Source organism: Pagrus major, chromosome 22 (assembly GCF_040436345.1).
Source record: "Pagrus major chromosome 22, Pma_NU_1.0".
Lineage (NCBI taxonomy): Eukaryota > Metazoa > Chordata > Actinopteri > Spariformes > Sparidae > Pagrus > Pagrus major.
The window spans coordinates 4,594,665-4,608,487 of NC_133236.1; positions in this window are offsets into that span (position 1 = coordinate 4,594,665).

Below are 13,823 nucleotides of genomic sequence, written 5' to 3' on the forward strand. Positions count from 1 at the left end.
CTCATGAGTCTACGAATGGTTTTCTTGAGCCACCTCCAAGACCCAGAGCTGAACTCCTGGCACGTAGACAAGAAAAGCATGTTGATGTTGGCGATTATGTGCATCATGGAGCTGGTATGCCTTCTCTTGCCTTCAATCCAAAGTCAGCTGTTCAAGTTGGTGCCTCAGACAGAAGGAGGTCATCGTAAAGGTTTGATGCTGGTAGTATGTCAGTATGTCTCAACTGCCTCACAGAGACATACCAACGTTAAAAGGAGATCCTCTGGCTTATAGATCTTTCATAAGAGCTTTCGAGCATGCTATTGACAGTAAAACAGACAGCCATCAAGATCAGTTGTATTACCTCGAACAGTTCACTAGTGGAGAACCACTTGATCTCATTCGCAGCTGTGAGCACATGAGACCTGACAGAGCTTACAAAGAAGCCAGAGCATTGCTTGATCGTCATTATGGAGATGAACTATCGCCACAGCATACATCAAGAAGGCAATGGAATGGCCTCGATAAAAGCAGAGGACAGAAAAGGATTGAACACCTTTGCGCTGTTCTTAATTATTATTAGGGCCCGAGCAGGGAACCTGCAAGGACCCTATTGTTTTTGTAGTGATTTTTTTTTTTCTTTGTCGCAAATGATCGCATTTTTCACTGCCTGAACATACCCCAAAACTCACCAAACTTGGAATATATGTCACAATTTTATAATCTGTTGTGAATTTCAACCACTAGGTGGTGCTATAATCAAGGAAAGTGCATTTTGGCTTATAACTCCCACATACTTTGTCGCACATTCAAAAACCTTATATCCACACATTCAGTGAATTGTGCTGAATCTCGTGATATAGCCACGCCCATTTCTGCCTACTGTTTTACAGTCCCTGACAAAATTCTTGTCGCTTATCCAAGTTGTAGGAACAACAAATAATAACTTGACTTGTAGTTGATCGATTGGAATCAGAAATGGCTTACATGAAAGGCAAAGGCCTCTAGATTATGCTTATTATACCAAAATAAAGTCATGTATCATTCATTGAGTTTTATCATTTAATTAGGACAGAAAGGTCAGATTTTGCTTGGACAAAAGTCTTGTTGTGTCTTTAAACGATTCAACCAATCACAGATTAGAGCTCCACCTGTGACAAATACTGTGATTAACACATTCCCAGGTGTGTATAAAAAGAACCCCAGCACACCAGACCTTCATGTTAAGTGCAAACTGACCTCTGACAACATGCCAAAGATTCAACCACAGACCAAAGTGCTGATCATCAAGTCTGCTGCTGATGTGGCAGACATCTTCAATGTATCCAAACATCAAGTGGAGAAGATAAAAAAAAAGATTTGAAGAAACTGGTGATGTTCATGACAAGCCCAGGTCAGACAGACCCTGTAAGACAATTGTTTCGAGAGGACCGTTTGTTGCGTTGGCAGTCCAGGGCCAGCCCTTTTTCAACTGCAGCAGAGCTACATGAGAACTGGTCACCAGAAACCCCTGTATCTACAAGAACAGTTTGTCGAATTCGCTCACGCAGTGGTCTCCATGGCTGAATTACTGCTCACAAACCAGCATTAAACAGAAGACAACAAAAGAATCATGTTGCATTTGCCAAGGCCCACAGCTTGCGGAAAGGATGGACAGTGGAAAAGTGGCAGAAGGTTGGTTTTTCTGATGAATCATCCATTGAACTGCATCACAATCGCCGCAAATACTGCAGAAGACCTGTTGGAACCCGCATGGACCCAAGATTCACCCAGAAAACACTCAAGTTTGGTCGAGGAATAATCATGGTTTGGGGTTACATCCAGTATGTCGGTGTGTGGGAGATCTGCAGAGTGGATGGCAACATCAACAGCCTGAAGTATCAAGAAATTCTTGCTACCCATTACATTCCAAACCACAAGAGAGGGCAAATTCTTCAGCAGGATGGCGCTCCTTCTCATACTTCAGCCTCCACATCAAAGTTCCTGAAAGCGAAGAAGGTCAAGGTGCTCCAGGATTGGCCAGCCTAGTCACCAGACATGAACATTATTGAGCATGTCTGGGGTAAGATGAAGGAGGAGGCTTGGAAGATGAAACCAAAGAATCTTGATGAACTCTGGGAGTCCTGCAAGACTGCTTTCTTTGCCATTCCAGATGACTTCATCAATAAGTTATTTGAGTCATTGCCGAGACGTATGGATGCAGTCCTCCAAGCTCATGGGAATCATACACGATATTAATTCTTTTTCCCAAGGCACCATGACTTTATGTTCTGATGTTATTGTAGCATGTTTATGTATTCAAAATAAAGTATAATTTCTACCGTACATTATTTTTGTATGCGACATGACTTTTGCCCAAGCAAAATCTGACCTTTCTGTCCTAATTAAATGATAAAACCCAATGAATGATACACGACTTTATTTTGGTATAATAAGCATAATCTAGAGGCCTTTGCCTTTCATATAAGCCATTTCTGATACCAATTGATCAGCTACAAGTCAAGTTATTATTTGTTGTTCCTACAACTTGGATAAGCGACAAGACTTTTGTCAGGCACTGTATTTTGCAAATTCAAGAAATGTCGCAAACCTACTTTTTCGAACTCCTCCCAGGCAATTTCACCAATTTGCATTAAACTTTGCACACCGCATCTGTGGACCCTCCTGACAAAAAGTTATTAAAAGAATTTTGATATTCCAAAGAATACTCAAGTTATTAAATAACTTCCTGCAGATTTCGTTCCAAACAGTAAGTGTTGCATATCTCCACATTGGTTTGTCCGATTGACATAAAACTCAGCATACTACTTCCACATGAGCCCCTAAGGCCCTGTGTGCACTAGGAGGCGCTCTGGTGCCAGTCTAATTTTATATTTGGCACTGTGCCCACACCATAACACTTAGGGGTGGTATAGACTGGCCCCTGTAACTCACACACCAAAAGTGACCAGCAGGTGGCGCTATTATCAACACAGCCATTTTTGGTTAATAACTCCTACATAAAATGGAGCACGTTGTTAGTCCTTATATCTACGTGTTCCCTGCATGCAGCTGAATTGTGTGATGTAGGCCATGCCCACTTTCACGCTAGAATTCCATTCGCAAAATGTCGCAAACCTACTTTTTCGAACTCCTCCCAGGCAATTTCTCCGATTTGCACTAAACTTTGCACACTGCATCTGTGGACCCTCCTGACAGAAACGTATTAAAAGAATTGTGATAGTCCAAAGAACACCCAAAATATGAAACAACAATTTCCTGCACATTGTGGTCAATCAGACAACTGGCAAAAGTTTTGTGTTAATGGACTGTATTTTGTCAAGATAGGCAAGACTGTGTTCCATGGCACGATGAGCATTTCTACAAAATTTGGTGCAAATCGGCCAATAGGTGGCGCTTTTATTGCTTAATGACGAAAGAACAGCTTGACTGCCTTCACTTTTGATTCCTCAACGGAAGTTGTTGCATGAACAAGCCTCGACAGCAGCACGCCCCAACGCGTGTGGACTGCGAGGGCCCGTTCATCACTGCTTGCAGTTTTAATTGGATGTAACACAGTGAATGATGTTGACTACATGGACGAAATGAACAATCCCACTAACATGAAGTGAATTTTGTCCAAACTCCCATTCAAACTGAAAGATGGAGAAGCTATGCTTATGACATTCGAGGAAAAAGAGCTAAATTTCCTGATTTAGTGGAGTTTATTACCAAGCAAAGGTTGCCAATGATCCGCTGTTTGGAGATATCCTGGATTCCCCCCTGGGCAGTCAGAAAAGCTCAAAGAAGCAACCCAGCATCAGAAAAAGTGAATCTACAGCTGTGGCTGTGTCTGCTACTGAAAAAGACCTAAGTAAAATCCAACCTGAGAAGAAAACTTCTGCAGTTAAGTCAGTGAGTGTTTTCCAAAGCCCTTGTCTTTACTGTCAGAAGAACCATGCACTGAATGTGTGCAACAAGATCCGAGAACAGCCATTGAAAGAAAGAATTCAGTTCTTAAAGACGAACGGTCTTTGTTTCGGGTGTCTGACAGCAGGCCATCTGTCCAGGGACTGTAAGAAAAGGGCTTCATGTCCGGATCGTTCTCTCAGGCAGCCAGCTATCTTGCATGTCATGAAGGAAAATGTTACATCAGAGAGCAACAGTGTAGATAACAGCTCACAAGGCACAAGTGAAGTCACAAGCGCTCTTGTGTCTGCAGGGTGTAGAAAAAGGGACCATACTGGGGCCGGAAACAGCGAATGCATACTGCCAATCGTACCTGTGCAGATAAAACACAAGAAAGGCACAACGATAATCAAGACCTATGCGTTCCTGGATCAAGGAAGCACAGCAACCTTCTGTACTGAAGACTTAGCCAAGAAGTTGAACATCAGAGGCAGGAAGACAGAGTTCCTGCTTCGCACCATAGCGCAAGGACAGAAAGTGAGTAGCTATGTACTCAACGATCTGGAGGTGTATGGCTTAGAGGAGCAAGAGTACATCCAGCTGCCCAATGTGTATACTCAGCCAGACATACCTGCGACAAAAGCCAACATACCACAGCAACAAGATTTGGTGAAGTGGTCTTACCTGAGTCGAGTCCATCTCCCAAAATTAGAAGCAGAGGTTGGTCTTCTCATTGGTTCCAATGCGTACAAAGCCATGGAGCCATGGGAGATCATCAGTAGCCAGAATGACGGACCATACGCTGTAAGGACAGCGCTTGGTTGGGTTGTCAATAGGCCAATCAGCAGGGGCCAAGAGAAGGAATCAGAGGATGGTGAAAGACAAAGTTTCCTTGTCAACCGGATTTCTGTGATGAGCAATGAGGACATGCTGATGAATCACTACAATGCAGATTTTCTAGAAAAACGATGTGACGACAGACAAGAACAGCCTCAACATGACAAGCAGTTCATGCATACGGTGACATCATCAGCACGGCTCATGGATGGTTATTTTTGCATCAAGCTGCCTTTGATGGATGACAAGGTGAAGATGCCATGCAACCGTGTTATTGCTGAACAGAGGCTTAACTCTTTGAAGAGGAAGTTCAGTAGGAATACAGACTTCTTTCAAGAGTACAAGACCTTTATGGACAACATACTGAAGGAAGGCTTTGCAACAAGGGTTTCAGAAGAGCAACCGAGTCGCAGTGATGGAAGAGTATGGTTCATCCCACATCATGGGGTTTATCATTCGAAAAAGAGAAAGTTGTCTTTGACTGCGCAGCTACTTATCAAGGGGTGTTGCTGAACGAACAGCTGTTGCAGGGGCCCAACCTAACAAACAGCCTTATTGGAGTGTTGCTGAGATTTAGACAGGAGCCTGTCGCCATGATGGCAGATATTGAGTCCATGTTCTACCAGGTGCGGGTACCAGACACGGACGCTGACCTGTTACGCTTTCTCTGGTGGCCAGAGGGCAATCTGAATGTGGAAGCAGAAGAGTACAGAATGTGTGTGCATCTGTTCGGTGCTACATCATCCCCTAGTTGTGCGTCGTATGCACTGAGAAGAACAGCGGAAGATGCAGCCCCAAGTAGCACCCCAGAAGCAATACAGACAGTTCTCAAAAACTTTTACGTGGATGACTGTTTGAAGTCGGTAGCCACAGAACATGAAGCTGTCACTCTTGCGAGGGAGCTGATGACGTTGTGCGCCAGTGGTGGTTTCCATTTGACCAAGTGGGTCAGCAACAGTAGAGTTCTGTTGAGTTCCATCCCTGACCACGAACGAGCAGTTGAAGTCAAAGATCTAGATTTGGAGCATGATGAATTACCAGTGGAATGGGCATTAGGCGTGCAGTGGTGCACAAGTTCCGACAGCTTCATGTTCAAGATACACTTGCCAGACAAGCCGTGCACAAGACGGGGCATCTTATCAGTTGTCAGTTCAGTGTACGACCCAATGGTCTTTTTGGCACCACTCCTACCTGTCAAGCTCATTTTGAGAGATCTCTGCAAAGAAAAAAGGTTGGGATGAAGATCCATGAGAGGCCACGTCAAATATGGATAAAGTGGCTGACAGACCTAAACAAACTTTCAGAACTCAGTCTGGACAGAAGTTTTAAACCCGCTACATTTGGGCCCACAAAGGTTGCTCAAATACACAATTTCTCAGACGCCAGCCAAGATGGATATGGCATTGTGTCATATCTCGTGTTGACGAATGATCAGGGTGAGAAACATGTATCGTTCTTGATGGGAAAGTCCAGAGTCGCTCCACTCAAACAGATCACAACCCCAAGAATGGAGTTGACAGCAGCAATGGTTGCGGTCAAGATTGATCAGATGCTGAAAGAAGAACTTGAAGTTCCTCTGATGGAGTCAGTCTTCTGGACGGATAATACGACAGTACTAAAGTACATTGAAAATGATGCCCTTCGTTTCAAAACGTTCGTGGCAAACCAAGTGTCTTTCATCAGAGAAGCGACAACACCTTCTCAGTGGAAGTATGTCAACACCTCACAAAAAGTAAGAGCTGGTTTCAGGGGCCTAGTTTCCTGCCAAACGAAAGTGAGTGGCCAAAACAACCTGAACAGTGTACTTACCTTACAGAAGAAGATATTGAGGTGAAGACATCTGCTGCAGTGTCATGCACAAAACCAGACGAGTGCACAGACCCAGTGAACCAGCTTGTTGAGTATTACTCCAGTTGGCACAAGTTAAAAAAGGCAACAGCTTGGATTTTGCACCTGAGAGAGACATTGCAGCACCTGAGCAAGAAGAGAAAGGAGTTTAAGCTGAACATACAGCAGACTGAAAATGATTGAGAGAAATGCATCCATGGTTGAACAACAGATGGTGATGTGTAAGAAGAACCTGGAAAAAAGAATTCTTACTGTGGAAGATCAAGATAGATCAAATACAGTCAGAGACAAACTTATGCTGAAGAGATACAAGCTTTGCAGTCAGGACTCTCCCATGTGAAAAGGAACAGTCCTTTTTCCAAACTGGACCCATACTTACAAGATGGCGTGTTGAGAGGAGGACGTCTGAACAGATCAGCGATGCCTGAGGAGGCCAAGCATCCTGCCATTTTGCATAAACAGCACAGAATAGCCCACCTCATTCTCCAACACACTCATCAAGACATTGGACATGGAGGTAGTAATCATGTCTTAGCCAAACTATGACAACGGTATTGGATACCAAGAGCCAACGCAGCGGCAAGAAAAGTGATTTCAGAGTGTAACCTTTGCAGGAGACTGCATACGAAGGCAGGAGAGCAAAAAATGACGGACCTGCCGCAAGACTGTCTACTTCCGGACAAGCCACCCTTTACCAACACGGGTGTGGATTATTTTGGACCTTTTGAGGTCAAAAGAGGACGTGCCAAGGTCAAGCGTTATGGAGTGCTCTTCACATGCCTAACCATCAGAGCAGTGCATATAGAGGTAGCCCATTCCCTTGACACTGATTCATGTATTAATGCCCTACGGCGTTTTCAAGCCAGAAGAGGACAAGTGTCAATCATTCGTTCGGATAATGGCACAAATTTCGTCAGTGCTGAACGAGAGCTTTATGAGGTGTTAGCAGGGATGGACCAGTCTCGTATCAATGAAGTCATGATGAAAAAAGGTGTGCAGTGGATTTTCAACCCGCCTCCATGGCGGAGTCTGGGAGCGACAGATCCGCACAGTGAGAAAAGTGCTGAGTTCTGTGGTGAAGCAACAGCTGTTAGATGATTAAGGACTACAGACTCTCCTATGCGAGGTTGAGAGCATCATCAATGGGAGACATCCCAATGACCTCGAGCCGCTGACGCTGAATCATCTGCTCCAGTTGTGGACACAGCCTAGCTTTCCACCTGGTGTGTTCACTAAGGATGATGTCTATGCCTGCCGGCGCTGGAGACAAATACAATATATGGCAGATCTATTCTGGCGAAGGTGGACTCACGAATATCTACCGCTTCTTCAAGAACGACAAAAATGGCTCGGACTGAAAAGAAGTTTCAAGGTTGGAGACGTCATCCTCGTCATGGATTCGTCCCTGCCGAGAAACTCCTGGATGTTAGGCAGAATAAAGAAGGTCATGTCAGACTCCAAGGGCGTTGTTCGAAGTGCTGAAGTCCGGACGAAGACCAACATCATTCAAAGACCCATAACTAAACTTTGTTTGTTGCAGGGAGAAGAATAAAGATGGAGGAGAGATTTGAGTTTAAGTTGGTAATTGATATGCTAAGGCCTAGTCAATTAGGGGCCTGATGTGTTGTAGCCATTTCTATGGACGTGATTGTTCTGTTATTATATTGCACTTAATTTTATATTGAGAAAATTAAGTTTGATTATATTTTCAAGACCAGATAAATACTGTGTTGCATATAAAACAAAAAATATGAATATTAATAGTGAAGCAGTGATGTTTGGAATGGCGAAATCTGATTGGCTGTTTGAATTAGAAACTTAACGAAGCGGTCAGAAGCCACTGGACCTTGGAGCAACACAGTCTTTTGACCTACACTTGGTGAATTTTGTAGAAAGTCAAGATAATAAGTTTTTTGTTTACGATGCAAGTTCATCAATAAAAACAGGATAAACGAAGACTTTTGGATTCATGACTTTTATTTTCTGACTTCGGTGTTGAGTGCAAAGAACTTTGAGGTCCTAAGCTAGTGAGTCAGCGTTGCTGCACTCACACTAAGTCGAGGGCTATTACCTCTAGAGCAGGGCTATTCAACTTCAATAGCAAGTGGGCCGAATATGAAAATCACTGGGGGTTCGTGGGCCACACAGAATATTTGTCAACTAATGGCTAAAAAATAACTTGATGATAATAGATATATTAGTATGAACGAATGACATATCCATTTTCTTTAACTTTAATACTGCTACATTCAAGATGAAAAAAACAAAGCCATCAGACCAAAAATTAATGGACTGTTCACAACATAACATGACAAACAATTCCAAACATAGCAGGTCCATACCCACAGTCAAATGTATTAGAGCTGAACATTAAAACAGACAAACAAAATAATTAACATAAAACATAATTGTTGTCACAGAGACAGCATCACATGCCTCATGTGATATTAAAGTAGTATACATCACACTGCTGTCATTTTTGAGCCTGTTCAAGTTAATGGGAAAAATTACACTGCCTTGACTTTGCTATTTCATCATAGTTTGGCTCATAGGTAGTAAGGGCAATCCTAAGACACTCATGCAACTTCTCTTTGGTCATGGAGCAACGTGCCTTTGTTTTGATGGCATTCATATGAGAAAAGCTAGACTCACACATATAAGTGGACCCAAACATTGTCAGTATTAGCAAGGCCACTTTCCTTGTTATGGGGTACCGATATTGGTTAACATTGTTAGACCAAAAGTTCTCTGCACCCTCAGACTGCAAGTGCTGTTTTAAAGCAAAGGAGGATTGCATATCAACCATTTCCATCTGAAAGATGCTCTCATCAATAGAAGACATTACCTCTTTTGCTTTTGCACAGAAGTCTGCTTCAGGTTTGATAGAAAGGGGGTCATGAGCAAAGTGCAATACTTCAATGGGAATGTTGAACCCTTGGAATCTCTCCGTAAAGTTCTCAGTCAGTTTTGTCATGAAATCTGTCATGACGGGTGTTATCCGTGCCTCGGGTGCTGTGTTCATGAATGCACGCAGTCGTGGATAGTGCAGCAATCCTGTTGCAGTTAGGTCTGTTGTGAATATTGTTAGCTTTGTCTTGAAAGCACAAAGCTTCTCAACCAAATCAGCAATAGACTTTTCTCGTCCTTGCAGTTCAAGATTCAGTGTTCAAGTGTCTAAAAATGTCACACAGAAAGTACACTTCTGCCATGAACTGTTCATCCAGCATGCGCTCCAGGAGGTTTGCTGCCCGTTTGTGTTTACACACACGAAGGAAAGACACAATCTCCTGGTGGAGCTCACAGAAACAGTCCAGAACATTTCCCTTGCTTAGCCACCTGACATTGTTATGAACAAGCAAGTCCGTGTGTTCCGCAAACATGTCAGCAAGCATCATACGGAAAAGGCGGTGTTGTAGGCTGGAGGTTGAGCGGATGAAATTCACAATGTTCATGACGGTGTCCACGGTGTTTTTCAGATCACCGCTCAGCTTTGCACACAACACAAACTAATGAATGATGCAGTGTAAAAACTGCATATGTGGGGCTACGGTTGATAGCCTCGCCACCAGCCCTTGTAATCTACCGATCATGGCTGGAGCGCCATCAGTAACTAGAAGGCAAATTTTCTGTAAATCCAGCTCACGCTCGTTAAAAAATGCGACAATCTTTTGAAACAAAACCTCACCTGTGGTGTGTCCCTCCAACGGAATAAGCCCCGAAAGTTCTTCTCTAAAGCGCACTCCATCGTGAAATCTGACAGATGCATAGCTGAGCCATGTCAGTACAGTCGGTTGATTCATCCACAGCGATAGACATATCAGCTTTTTTGAGGTTTTCCAAAAGCTTCCTTGAGACATCCTTTGCAAGTAATTCCACTCTGCGAAGAGTTGATGTGTCCGAGAGAGGCACTTTTTTAATGGATGAGGTGACGCTTTCCTTTTTCAACAACAACCACTTCATCAATGACAGCAAGCATACGGTGAGACATCCTTTGCGAGTAATTCCACTCTGCGGAGAGTTGATGTGTTTGAGAGAGGCACTTTTTTTAAATGGATGAGGTGACGCTTTCCTTTACTTTTTCAACAACAACCACTTCATCAATGACAGCAAGCATACGGTCTTTAACCTTCTCCGCCTCGGTAAAAGGCCTCTTCTGTCTGGCGAGGGTCCAGGCTACACGAAGGGATGCTATCATAGCCCTCTCTTGTTCCGTGCAAAAGCGGGGCGACTTGACACTGTTGAAAAGACACTAGCAGACGCTGTACTTTGCCTCTCCGTTCCTCCGAGTCCTCTGGAAAACTGGCAGAAAACGAGCCGTGATTTGACTTGTAGTGCCTCTTCACGTTGTATTCTTTCATGACATATGCATTCGTTGCACAGTAAACAGACCAGTTTATTACTCGTCGCGGCAGGCAAAACAAATAAATATTTGTCCGCCCAGTCACTCTTGAACTGGCGGTTTTCCAAATCAATTGTTCATTTTTTGGGTTTTGAGAGCGACACGTTGCAAAGCGGTGTTAGCTTAGCTGACTCTGACCTCTTCACCTCTCACCCGCGAGCTGAGTGCAAGTGCAGAGCGAGTGTAGCAACCAATCACAGCACATTCCTGTTTGGCACGTAGGTGCGTAGTATTACGTGACAGATATTTTCGAGTCAGATCGGAACCGTTGTTGAAGTAGCTCAGAGCTACTGGTATACCATAATTTTATTATATCACACGAATCACACACTGTGATTTACTGGCAGTCTTGTGGGCCATAAAAAAATTCAAAAGGGCCGTAAGTCGAATAGGCCTGCTTTAGAGGGTACGTAACAGCGACTGGCTTTAAGGGAGCTCTTGGTTCTGCTCTGTCCTTCTGCAAGCTGCAAACAACGCACCCAGACTGGAAGTCCCGCACCTCTTTCTCCATGTCGACCCAGAAGAAGCGGCATCTCAGGGTGGTCAACGTCCTCCCTGCCCCAGCTTGCACTGCGGCCTCGTGGTGTTGTCTCCACACCTCTTGACGCTTGGGACCGGGGCAGACGATCTGTAACATTTGCTCATGGGTGTTAGGGTCAATGAATCTGCGACACAGAACTCCTTCATGGACACAGAGCCTCTTGTATTGTTTTAACAGTCCAACAGTGCCAGCGGTGAGTGCGCTCTGTTCACCGCACCATGGGGACAGAGCCTTGATCCACATACCTCTTTGGGGCCTGAATGTCGGAGTCGGCCTGTTGCTCTACCACCCAGCTGTTACTCTGCACCAGGGAGTCCTCTTCCTGTTCCACTGCTGCTGATGATGCTGGTGTGGGGCAAGCTGCAGGGAACCGGGAGAGGGTGTCCGCGTTTGTGTTCTCCCTCCCAGCACGGTACTTTACCTCAAAGTTGAAGGATGCCAGCTGGGCTACCTAGCGCTGTTCCACTGCACCCAACCTCACAGACTGTAAATGAGCAACAGGATTATTGTCTGTATACACAATGAACTCAGCTTTAAAATGGGCAATTACAGAGAAATTCAAAGATTACCTGACTGGAGCTAACAGTTCCAGCTTGAACGAGCTGTAGTTAGCATCGTTGCGCTCTGTGGGATGTAGGCTTCGACTGGCATAAGCAATTACTCGCTCCTTACCTTCCTGGACTTGAGCCAATACTGCTCCCAACCCTTGGTGGCTGGCGTCTGTAGAGAACAAATGGCTTGGAGAAATCAGCACAGGCTAACACAGGAGCCTCAGTTAGTATTCGTTTTAGGTTGTCAAAGGCAGCTTGGGCCGCGGCTGACCAACTTAAGGGGTGGGAGCCTAGGCGCTTGTCGTTTGGTATGCCAACTAAAAGTGAGTTTAGTGGTCGTGTGATTTTGGCAAATCCAGGGACAAACCATCTCTAATACCTGGCAAGGCCTAAGAAGGCTTTCAATCGTTTGGCTGTAGTGGGGGCAGGCCAATCAACAACAGCGGATATCTTTTCTGGGTCCGGCATGACCCCTCTGTGGTCCACTACATGGCCCAGAAATTTCACTTGCCTGTGAAAGAGTTTGCATTTGTCGGGACGAAGCTTCAGGCCGTGCCTCCATAGGCGCTCAAATACCTCCTCCAAGTGTTTGAGGTGTGTGGCAAAATAGACAATGATGTCATCTAAATAGACTAGTAGGAAGTCTGTAATTTGGCCGCTGAAATGTCGCTGGGGCATTGCAGGGGCCAAAGGGCATGCGCTGAAACTCGAATAGACCTAATGGGGTTGTGAAAGTGTTTTTTTTCCACGGTCCTGTAGGTCCACCTCTACTTGCCAGTAGCCGGTGGAGAACCACTCGGCCTGGGTCATCGAGGTCAGGGTCTCCTCAAACCTAGGAAGTGGGAAGGCATCCTTATGAGTCACAAAATTCAACTTCCTATAGTCAACACAAAATCTCCAGCTGCCATCCTTTTTCCTCACCATAACGATGGGGGCTGCCCAGGGGCTGGAACTTTAGGTTATGTCATTTTGCAACATACCTGCTAGAAGGGCTCGAAGCCATTTTGCAGATTTACCTTATTGATTCACAATTATGTTGAGACATCATGCATTTTTTTATGTGAATTATGCTGATCATGTGTTGGAATGTACTGTGTTGAGGTTTGTTTGCTGGTGTTATTATGATAATCATGATGAGCAGATGTCGGATAGTGTTATGCCTCTTGATTTAGGACAGGTGCACAGGTGTTCACGGGAGCGGAAGGGCAAACAATTTTCAACCGCACAACACGAAACCCATTTGTCTGAAGCCAAATTTATTTATGATTATATTCTGTTATCGTCCTTCAATAAAGCCCAAATACGACAGAGCTGAAATAAAGCACTGGCTGTGCGCATTGAGAAGGAAAAGACACAGACGACTGAAAGAAATATAAACAGATACTCCAACTGGTTCAGTTCAATAATTCGTTTAAGTTATTGTCAAAAAATCAGAACTGAATAAAAACGAAACTGAGATGATGGCTGAAGGAACTGCCAGTGTGCCACCACACTGGCAAAAGAAACAAACAAAAAGAACCCAACCAGAGTTGGGGCTTACTGCGGTGGCAGGGAACTCAAAAAGGGACAAAATCCAAACTAAACCACCAGTGCACTGCAACCAAAAACTGTGTCAAACACCACCACCAGGGGAGGGCTGCAGCTCGCTTGGGCCTCAGCACCTGTTTTAAAACAAGACAAAAACACGAAATTAACACAAGGCACAGTGTGGGGACATCTGGGGGCATGTACAGTTTAAAAAGAAACAAAAGGAGACCAAATACACAATTAATACCAAAGA